Source organism: Coregonus lavaretus, assembly GCF_964263955.1.
Source record: "Coregonus lavaretus genome assembly, chromosome: 18".
NCBI lineage: Eukaryota > Metazoa > Chordata > Actinopteri > Salmoniformes > Salmonidae > Coregonus > Coregonus lavaretus.
The window spans coordinates 15,152,899-15,164,272 of NC_140005.1; positions in this window are offsets into that span (position 1 = coordinate 15,152,899).

Here is an 11,374-nt window from a genome sequence, read left to right on the forward strand (position 1 = left end):
AAAAAAGTATTTGATCCCCTGCTGATTTTGTACGTTTGCCCACTGACAAAGAAATGATCAGTCTATAATTTTAATGGTAGGTTTATGTGAACAGTGAGAGACAGAATAACAACAAAAAAATCCAGAAAAACGCATGACAAAAATGTTATAAATTGATTTGCATTTTAATGAGGGAAATAAGTATTTGACCCCCTCTCAATCAGAAAGATTTCTGGCTACCAGGTGTCTTTTATACAGTTAACAAGCGGAGATTAGGAGCACACTCTTAAAGGGAGTGCTCCTAATCTCAGCTTGTTACCTGTATAAAAGACACCTGTCCACAGAAGCAATCAATCAATCACATTCCAAACTCTCCACCATGACCAAAACCAAAGAACTCTCCAAGGATGTCAGGGACAAGATTGTAGACCTACACAAGGCTGGAATGGGCTACAAGACCATCGCCAAGCAGCTTGGTGAGAAGGTGACAACAGTTGGTGCGATTATTCGCAAATGGAGAAACACAAAAGATCTGTCAATCTCCCTCTGCCTGGGGCTCCATGCAAGATCTCACCTCGTGGAGTTGCAATGATCATGAGAACGGAGAGAGAATCAGCCCAGAACTACACGGGAGGATCTTGTCAATGATCTCACGGCAGCTGGGACCATAGTCACCAAGAAAACAATTGGTAACACACTACGCCGTGAAGGACTGAAATCCTGCAGCGCCCGCAAGGTCCCCCTGCTCAAGAAAGCACATATACAGGCCCCTCTGAAGTTTGCCAATGAACATCTGAATGATTCAGAGGAGAACTGGGTTGTAGTGTCGAGTCAATGCTGCTAATCATTGCTGTTAAACAAAGGAGTCCGCTTATACTGAACTTTGATCATAAGTTTTATTCATATCACAAGATTTCAGCATAAGTGTACAGATGTATATATCATCCGGAGAGCAGTGGTTCCCAAATTGCAATGTCTGCTCTGCTCTTCTTCGTCTAAACCCAGTATATATAATCTTCCCCAAAATATGGGTGGCTCCCTCTACTGTCCAATCCCCTGTCTACAACACACACTTCCTCTGTTCTATCTGGGGTGTCACACTAAAACAATTCCCTCTGACACTAAATAAACATCCTCTCAGGTTCCACTTAAAACCTTACCAAAGTCATAATCTTAATACACTACAGGGTGAAAGTGTTGTGGTCAGATGAGACCAAAATCGAGCTCTTTGGCATCAACTCAACTCGCCGTATTTGGAGGAGGAGGAATGCTGCCTATGACCCCAAGAACACCATCCCCATCGTCAAACATAGAGGTGGAAACATTATGCTTTGGGGGTGTTTTTCTGCTAAGGGGACAGGACAACTTCACCGCATCAAAGGGACGATGGACAGGGCCATGTACCGTCAAATCTTGGGTGAGAACCTCCTTCCCTCAGCCAGGGCATTGAAAATGGGTCGTGGGTGGGTATTCCAGCATGACAATGACCCAAAACACACGGCCAAGGCAACAAAGGAGTGGCTCAAGAAGAAGCACATTAAGGTCCTGGAGTGGCCTAGCTTCCTCTTCTATCTTCTCCAGTATCTCTCTCTTTATCTCATAATGTCCTCCTCTGTTTCCTGCCACCATCTCCTCTATCTTCTCCAGCAGCACTGTGACCTGAGTGACATCACCCCTGTTCTCATTGTTGAAGACATGATACCTGTTTTTACATTTCTCTACAAGCAACTGGAGGGCCTTCCCTTCACTCTCAATATGCTGCTCAATGGTTGTGTCTCCCAGACAGTCCCCATGGGTGAACAGCACTATAGTGTGACTCCAGACTCTCTCACTGAGGAGCTCCAGGTGGTCCTCCACAACTCTTCTGTATTTCTCAGTGAATGAATCATCGACTCCTATTACCAAGAGGAGAGTGTGGGGTCCTGGAGGACACTGAGACAAACAGGAGATTGTGCTCAGTGTAACCAGCTCAGGAGTCTCCTCTACAGGGTGATTATACAACCAGCCTGGAGTGGTTTGACCACAGTGACCTGCCTCCCTGCTACTTCTCCCCGTCTCTTCACACACTGAGCAGTTCTCCTCAGGTCGAACTCCTCTCTGCACAGGATGGTGTTTCCTGCTGAACTCTTTCCAGCTCTTCTGTATCCCAGCAGGACAATGAGAGATGGGAGGGAGTCGAGAGAGAGAGAGAGAGAGGCTCAAGGTTATTACTGCAGAGATATATATCCTGGAGCAGCCCATATCACAAAGCTATAAACACATGTTTAATGTACAAATTTACAGTCTCCAAGATATGATTTGAACTACAAAGACAGACCTCTAGACTATTTATCATGTGTGATTAATCTGCTGGCAGCCATATTGTCTTTCTCCTGCTGCCACTCTCCCCTGCTTGGAGCCTGGATCACTCAGTGATGCCTGCAGTACATCTGACTAGTTAGTAAGTTATTTCCTCATTCCCGATTCTGACACATGGTGATGTACAGTACCTGATGGCCAGTCTGATTAATATAATAAATATAATCGAAATTTCAAGTTTTATTAGTCGTATATACGGGATACACATGCTATACACCGTCCAACTAAATGCTTACTTGCAGGTTCCTTCAACAATGCAACAACAATAAGAAATAATAAAATATGAGAATACGAACGTAAAGTAAATGGTTTAGTAGAATAGAATAAACATTTTAGCATAAATATAATACAGGAAGGCACAATTTATCATCCAATATTTACACATGTTTTGGGGAAGGAGGGATTGGGTAGCAAGTGTTTAAATTGTGCAGTATTTAGTAATCATAATAAGAGTCTGGTAGCAGCAGTGATGTGTTTGTAGCATGAATGTATATGGATGTGTGTATGTCTGTGTGCATGAGTGAGTGCATGTGTGCTAACCTGCAGAGAATTTGAGCAGGTGGTCAGGCCAGTTCAAGTGTTCAGCAATCTGATGGATTGTAATTCGAAACTGTCTCTGAGCCTGTTGGTATCAGACCTCATGCGCCGATACTGTCTTCCCGACGGTCAGGTAGTGAACAGCTCGTGGCTGGGGTGTGTGGGGTTCTTGATTATGCTGTGAGGATTCCTCAGACACCGTTTCAAGTAGATGTCCTGAATGGGTGGGAGCACTGTCCCAGTGATGTACCGGGCCGCCTTTACAACCCACTGGAGGGCCTGGCGGTCGTAGACGGAGCAATTCCCGTACCAGGCCGTGATGCAACCGGTCAGGACGCTCTCGATGGTTCAGCGGTAGTATTTGGACAGGACCCGGGGCGGCATGCCACATTTCTTCAGCAGCCTTAGGAAGTAGAGATACTGTTGTGCCCTTTTGACAAAAGTGGTGGTAGTGTTGATCCATGGCAAGTCCTCGATGATGTGGACGCCGAGGAATTTAAAACTGCTGACCCTCTCTATTGCAGTCCCATTGATGTGGCTCAGGGCATGTTCCCTCCTCTGCTTCGTGAAGTCAACAATCAACTCTTTGTTTTGCTAATGTTGAGGGAGAGGTTGTTGTCCTAGTGTCATGAAATGACACATTAGAATAACATCACAACCAGGAGAAGGCTTGCTCATTCTTTTTGCACGTGTGTTTTGAACGTGATTACACTTACCCCTTGTTTGGAGTGTCCCTGTGAATTTAATAGGAGCATTGTCGGTAAAACACTGCAAATACTGAGGGAAACCGGGAATGCACCACTGGAACTCTCAACCCCCTCGTGGGAATGTAAACTCCCTCGTGAGAGTGAAGGTACCAATAATCCAATGTTCATCCCCATTGGTGCTTGACAATATTGCAGTGTCTGTTTAAAGACCAAGGAAGCGCCAGACTTGCAGATGAGTTCGAGACGAAGAGGAGGACCGACCTCAGGCAACTGACAGCGCAAATTCAGAAAAGGGGGCGGAGCTTCGGCGAAGCTATGGGCATCCATTGGCTGTACCACTATCAAAACCCGGGCTGCATTCTCTGGGAGGTGCTAAATTATTATTGTCGGTGGCTGGATTGAATTGATAACTGATTTTAAGGACCAGAGTGGATTTTCAATTTTAAATACTGTATCTATTTATTCTGAAGCAACTGTGGCTTTTGTATTACTCTATCTCCCTGTGATCCAGGAAACTCTGAGGAGGCGGATCTGGAGGAGGAGAACCAGGAGTGGCTTGGGCAGAGCCCCACCTGTTTTGAGCCCCACTTGTTTAGCTAAAACACCATTTCAATCTCTGGTTGAGTAAAATAAGAAACGTTAATATTGTTCTGGTCAGAAGATAATCCAGAGAATTGCGGTAAAAAGCGCCACACTCAGGCAGAAAACGGAATGTTCTATTCTCAGCCAGGCCCATCTTTTCAAAGAAAACACAATTTAAAATCAAATCAAATCAAATTGTATTTGTCACATGCACCGAATACAACAGGTGTAGAACCTTACCGTGAAATTCTTACTGACAAGCCCTTAACCAACAATGCAGTTTTAAGAAAATATAGTTAAGAAAATATTTACTAAATAAACTAAAGTTTAAAAAAAATTAATAATAGGTCTTTCTTTTTTTTATAGATATATTGATTGATTAATTAATTAATTAATTATTTAATTAATTGTTTAATTAAAAAAAAAAAAAAAAAAATTATTAAATTTTTTTAAACATTTAAAAAATATAACAAAAATATTTATATTTTTTTATTCAAAATTAAAAAGGGAGGGACCCATAAGCTATATAGTCTAAAATAATAAAATAATTCACAATAAAGGAATATAAAAGAGTTGTTACAATGGGGAAAAAGGACATCAAAACTATGAAAGTAATTACTCCTGTTGATGTAGTACAAAATAGTAATCCTCTAGTTAATGGTATTGCAAGGTTATCTGGAAAATTGAATAAACGTTGGCCTGACATTGAACAACCATGGCCAGTGGAAGGGACTCTTAACCCTGACGTCATCAACATAATGAAAGTGCTTCTGTCAATTCATAAGGCAGATCAAAAGAAAGGGAAAAAAAGGGAACAACGTAAAGAAAAGAGACAAAGAGAGCTGGGTGTTCTTAAGCTGTTTGAAAATGAAGGACAAAAACTGATGAAAGATACCAACGATAAAAGAAACAAAGATATACAGAAAATTGTAAAAGCAGTGAAGGTGACAGAAAAACTAATGACAGAAGTCAGTACACCTTTCTCACATACGGATTCAGCAAAAAGACCCCCACCTTATGAGAAAGAAGTAGAGTTTAAGGACGTCTATCCTCAGCTTCCAGTGATCATTCAGGAGGGTGATTATTGCATCAGAGATGAAGATGAACGAATAATAGAGAGAGGACAAGCAGAAACGACCATAAAAATGAATCCAAACTCCAAAAGTAAGAAGAAAACAAGATGTCTGGAAACTAAGGGTGGAGTGAGGTTCAGGAGGATGGAACTTGAAGATGATGATGATGATGATGATGATCAGAGTGATTCAGAAGAGATCATGGGTGGATATGACCCTGTGATCAGACGGAGGTTGGCCAGAGCGGAAAGAAGGGGTGATGGATGTTTGAAGAAGAAGAACACAAGATATTCCAGTTCTGATGAAAGCGAAGATGAAGACAGCGATAAAGATTTGGAGATTAAAGGTGCTTCATATTCAAGAGGATTTTATCCTACAATGACTAGCACAGAAGAAATAGAAAGAGATATAGACCGATGCGTATCATGCCTGGATAAAGCGAATAATTTAGAAGAAGTAAGAGAACTGGAACAACAACTCAAGAAGCTGAAGATACAGAAGAAAAAACTGCTGAGAAAAGGACCCCAATAATTGGAGAAAAAGTATACATTGAGGCCAAGGAAAGAGGGCACCAGTAAGAAGATGATGCCAGTGATCATTCGAGGACAAAACCCAGAATATAAGCCTTTGCAAAATACCGATATGTCAGATATACTTGAGAAGCTGCCTACTCTTCAAGATGGAGCCTATCCTTGGATTTCAAAATTGGAAGAAATTACGGTGGGAACACAGTCAGCCATAGGAGACATTAAGAGACTTTTGGCTAATCTCCTTGGGATTCCAGATATGGAAGAAATATTTCAGAGAGCTGGACTCAATAGATATGTGGGGACTGCAGTGAATGATCCTGAATTGTTGGCTGCAAGTAGGAATCGGCTGTGGAGAGCACTGAAAGATACGTTTCCAACAAATGTGCATCCTGACAACATTCTGATTGATCCACTAGGACAACAAGAAAATCCGAGAGCCTATGTGTCAAGAGTCCATCAAGTGTGGAGAAATATTACCGGAAATGATCCAGATGTGAGTCAAATTGAGCAGTCAATTTTGAGAGCTAAACTGCAGATGGGACTGCCCTCACCAGTAAGGAGCAAGCTGGCAGAGGTGGTTGGACTTGGAAGCATGACAAAAGGTGTCTATAGAGATCATATAGCCCATCAAGTGGATCTGTACAGGAAAAAGGAACACAACCAGAAAGAACAGGACCAAGAAACTCTCAGAAAACTCAATCAAATACAACTGGTGGAGAATAAGAAGGAGAAGAAACAAGCTTTGGTTATGCAGAATCAGTGTGCACCAAATCAACAATCACTGCCACAGCTTCAACCGGACCAGTTCCAACCGCAATTGTACCAGCCACCAATAGCGGTACCAGTTGTTTCATACCCACAGCCAGTTTCTGGACAGACACAGAATTGGAGAGGAAGAGGACGAGAAGGCTTAGAAAGAGGAAGAGGAGGAAGATTTAAGCCATACTTCCAGCAATCTCCAGAAGTGTGTTATAGTTGTGGACAGGTTGGTCACTTTGCCGTGAGTGCAATGGGCCAGGAGGAAACATCAGAGGGAATTTCAGAGGAAGATACAGGGGTCAGTCAAGATCATCTGGAGGACAGGTGAACCCCTATAGGGGCCCGGAGCAAGGATTCTAGGGGTGCCCAGAAGATCCGAAAGGGGGGTGTCAGCTGGTAGCATCAGGACCGGAAAAAGATCCAACAATTGAGGTAAAAATAAACAACCGACCATGGGAAGTAATGGCGGATAGCGGAACGGCTTTTATCTGTGTTCAGCCTGAAGAGGTTACACATCTCACTATGTCAAATCAACTAATTAGGACAATCGGATTCGAGGGAGTAAAACAGCTGCTTCCTCTTACGGAACCAATTGAGCTCTGCTATAAAAAAAAAAAAAATTACAATACCCATACTGGTATCAGAACATACACCTATTGCATTGTTGGGAAGAGATGCATTGTGTAAGTTGAACTGTACAATAAGATGTACACCAGACGGCTGTCTGGTAGAAGTGCCAAAGGAAAAGGTTTACCAATTGTTGATGATGACAGAAATGGATTTGTCTGTAGTATATTGGATTGGAAATCTCAGTGAAGATTCTTTAAAGAAGGCTAAGGTTAGGAGAAAGATTACAAAGGAGTGGGGTTTTTGGGAACCATATTGGCTTGAAAAGATTGATTATATCATAGGAAGGTGCACAATCTGTCTGAAAAATAATGTTTGAAGGGGTGTGACTGTTATTCTTGGTTACATTCCTACACCAAGAGGTGAATAAGATGTCAAACTAAGCTAAAAGATGCTCAGTCGTTTGCCAAGTCTGTGTGTAAAGAAGTCATAAGCAGGTGGGGACTACCCGATCACATATCCTAAAATTAGTGGGAAAGGAATTTGTGGATAAATCAGTGAAATGGCTTTTGAAAAAATTAAGAGAAAAGTCAAATTAAAAAGTTATGGAAAACTAGGGTTGAAGGAACTCTAGGACAGTCAGCTAAGCTTCAATGTTAGTAGTAAGAGAGAGAGAACAGTGGTGAAGGGAAATTTAGAGTTCAGTGGGAAGATAGATATGGCAGGAGTTTAGATCTGTTAGGAGCAGTTGCATTGAGAAAGTATGCGTTGCTGAATGATAAGAGAAGAATGAAGATTGAGGGTGATTGCAGTATCTATATTTACAATTCCCAGCAGGAAGATCAAGGTGATTATAAATGTATTTTTTATAATCAACAGTTTGAAAGTGAGGGATTAGAGTTGGGACTGAGAGTTGATGTAGTGACACTAGTGGTGATAGATGGAAATACAAGTAAAGAGTTCAAAGCTTTAGGGCGACTTGAATCAACAACAATGACATCAACACTTCAGCCTATTATAACAACAGTGAGAAGCAAATAAACTCTTTCAATATTGACAGTTATTAAAGCTATAAATGTATCACATTTGATTACATGGGAGCCAATCGCTCCAGCACCAATTTTAGAGGAAAAGACTGTCATTAGGGTTAGGATTGGTGGTACAGCTCATCTTCCTTGTAGATGTGAGAGATGGAGTGGGGGTGGTGACGTTCCTCCCACATGGAGAGATAATTATGGAGAAGAAGTGTTGTTATCAGGACCAGAAGTAGAAGCTGTGCCCCCTAGTCAAAGGAAGTATATTTTGTACAACGATATGAAGTGGAAGAGGGTTATGAGTGATTGCTCACTTATTTTGCGTAATGTTACATGGAAAGATCAGGGAGAATATATGTGTACTTATTTAGTGCAAGCATTAAAGTTTGTTCCGGCTAAGAATTATTGGTTAAAAGGCTATGTAACTCGTAAGGTGACGCTTATGATGGAAGATTTGAAGTCTGTTGAAGCTTCCACAGTCACCAAAGGAGTTCAGGAGAAGTATATTACAGTAGCCACTCCAACAGTAAATAATACACAGAGGATATCTGTAACTTTCCCACTGGAAATAGTTAAGAGTGTTAATACATCAACTAAAGCAACTATTTTAATAGCAACTTTGAAAGAGATTAATGGTACGACAGCAATAACAAATTTAGGAAATATGACAACTTTTCTGAAACTAAAGGATGTAGCAAGAGTGACTCAGGAGTTTATGATACGGATGGAGAGTGCTGTCAATGGTAGTAAGGGTAGTGTTGAGATAGGAGAGCAGATGGTAGTAGAGAATGATGCAGATTAATCTGAAATAGTGCAGAATACTATCATGGAGGTACTGGATGAGTTCTTTGATTTTAATGGAAGACAAGAAGATATATCTGATCAATACTGCTCGTTAGGGAAGAGAGAAACTAAATGGAAGGCATATGGATTTTATTCTTCTGTTTTGCAAATTAAAGATGGATGGGCAGGTAGGAATCTTTGGTTCCAGCAGTTAACTCATTCTGTAAGATCAGTGAGGAATCTTGATGGTCCATGTCTGTTGAGAATTCCAGCACCAGGCACATGGGGGTCTATCTTAGAGACGATAGCTAAACCTCTATCAAGTACGTGTCAATCTTATGCTTTATCATGACTGTTGTATCAGCAACAATCATTAACATATACAATAATGTCGTTGTCGAAACATTTGTTTAGGCCTAGGTTTAATTGTTCTTGGTTAAATGAATTACCCTATGTGAATTTGTTAGATGGGAAGGAAAATCAGTTAACATTGATTCCTGAAGCATTGGAGGTAAAACCAGGGAGGGCTAAAAGCTGTTTTTGTTCTAATAAAACATATGATGGAAAGGGTATGTTTATGGGAATATCAGATTGTGATGATTATATGATGACTTTGGGTAAGCATGAACATAAGGTTAGTAATGAGAAATATAATGTAACTTTTTATGTTCCAGTTAGTAAGAAGAGCAGGACTTTGATGGTGAAAGATCAGCTTTTGCCTGGTAATGTGACTATTGGGAATTTTTAGAGATATTTGGTGGGTTTGTGGTGATAAAGCGTATATATTCTTACCCTATGGATGGACAGGATGTTGTTACATGTCGACATTGAAGCTTCCATATGAGGTTTTTACCATTAAAAGAGGGGAAGCACCGGACACAGATAAATCTGAGTCTAGGTTTGGAAATAGGGTGAAAAGGGACATGGCGGAATTTCATAGTCTGGAAGCCTACCATTGGAGGATAAGTCTAGGAGAGAAGTGGGGACTGGGACTTTTTCCATGGTATGGTGTAACATTTTTGGCAGATCACATTGATAATATTACCTATACTTTGCAGGGTTTTGCAAATGAAACGATAAGAGGGTTTAACCTTCTGTCGAATACTCAAAGAAGTCACAGACTGACGCTGTTGAAACATGACATGGCTCTTGACTATATTTTAGCAAAACAAGGTGGCTTATGTTTGGCTATGAATTTGACGGGGGATGATTGTTATACTTTGATCCCAGATAGTTCCGATAATATCACTAGTGTTATAGATGCATTGAAGAATATAAGGGATGCGTTTGGTAGATCTGAAGGAGCTGGATGGTCAGCGAAGGCTGGGTTGCAAGATCAGTTAGGCCCAGTGGGAGCAGTGATGGTTCAGATTTTAGTAGCAGCTCTGATAGCGCTGTGTGTGATGTTTTGCTTTTGTACTTTGTTATTGACTTTTGCGAAGGCTATGATTTTGAGATGGGTTGGAGTTGTGATGCCTGGAGATAACACTCAGATGCCGTTGTTATCTGTTACTGATCTAGATGAAGATGAACAAGTGGGACTGGATGGAGTATTGATGGATAGATATCCATTTTGAATATCCGATCATTTTTTAAATGTTTTTAAATATTAGTGTGATTTTAGTATTTTGTGATGAATCAAGGGGGGAAATGGTATGTGATTCATTGTATATATTATATTTTTAGTTGATATTGATGTTTTAATTTGAATGTGTTGTTTTGCAAAAGATACTGTTTGGTCTTTTCTTTTCTTCCAGAAGCATATGGGGGAATGTGTAGAGGGGATTCAAATACTCAAACATGGACAATATGAAAGGACAATATGAATGGACTGGAGGAAGTGGAACAAGGAAGGTGCGGAAATGTTCCGATTCCATCATCAACAATGCATTGAAAGTCGACACTGCTGAGGAGATGAAGTGTAGTGGACTACATTCCAGTGTCTGCAATGATATATAGACATATTTGCATGTGTAATACATAATTTGTGTCATATTCTTTCTGTATTAATTTTTGTAGAATGATATTTGCTGTTATTGGGTACATGTGGGGATCTCAGATGTTTTTGTTTATTTCGTGGATGCTTAGGGATATTGGGTCTAGGCAGGGATAGAGAGAATCCACAGGAGGGTCCGATGGGTTGACCAGCCTGAATGTGGACATTTTTTATTGTATTTTGTTTGCTGAGGCTTTCATGTGTATTCAAATTGCATCATAGTTTCAAATGCATTGATAAAGATTTTGAATTGATCTGGAGTACTTAGGTGGTTGCCTGGGGCAGAGGGGCCATGAGAGAATTTTACTGTCTTGATTGATTGATGGATATTTGGAAAGAAGGCTGCCAGACAGGTTTTTCGCTCTCACACTCCATAAAGATTTGTTCATATTTCATATAAATTTATTTACACTCCATAGAAAAATGTGTTTTTGGTTTATTGTTAAAGATACTCAATAAGATAAATTGT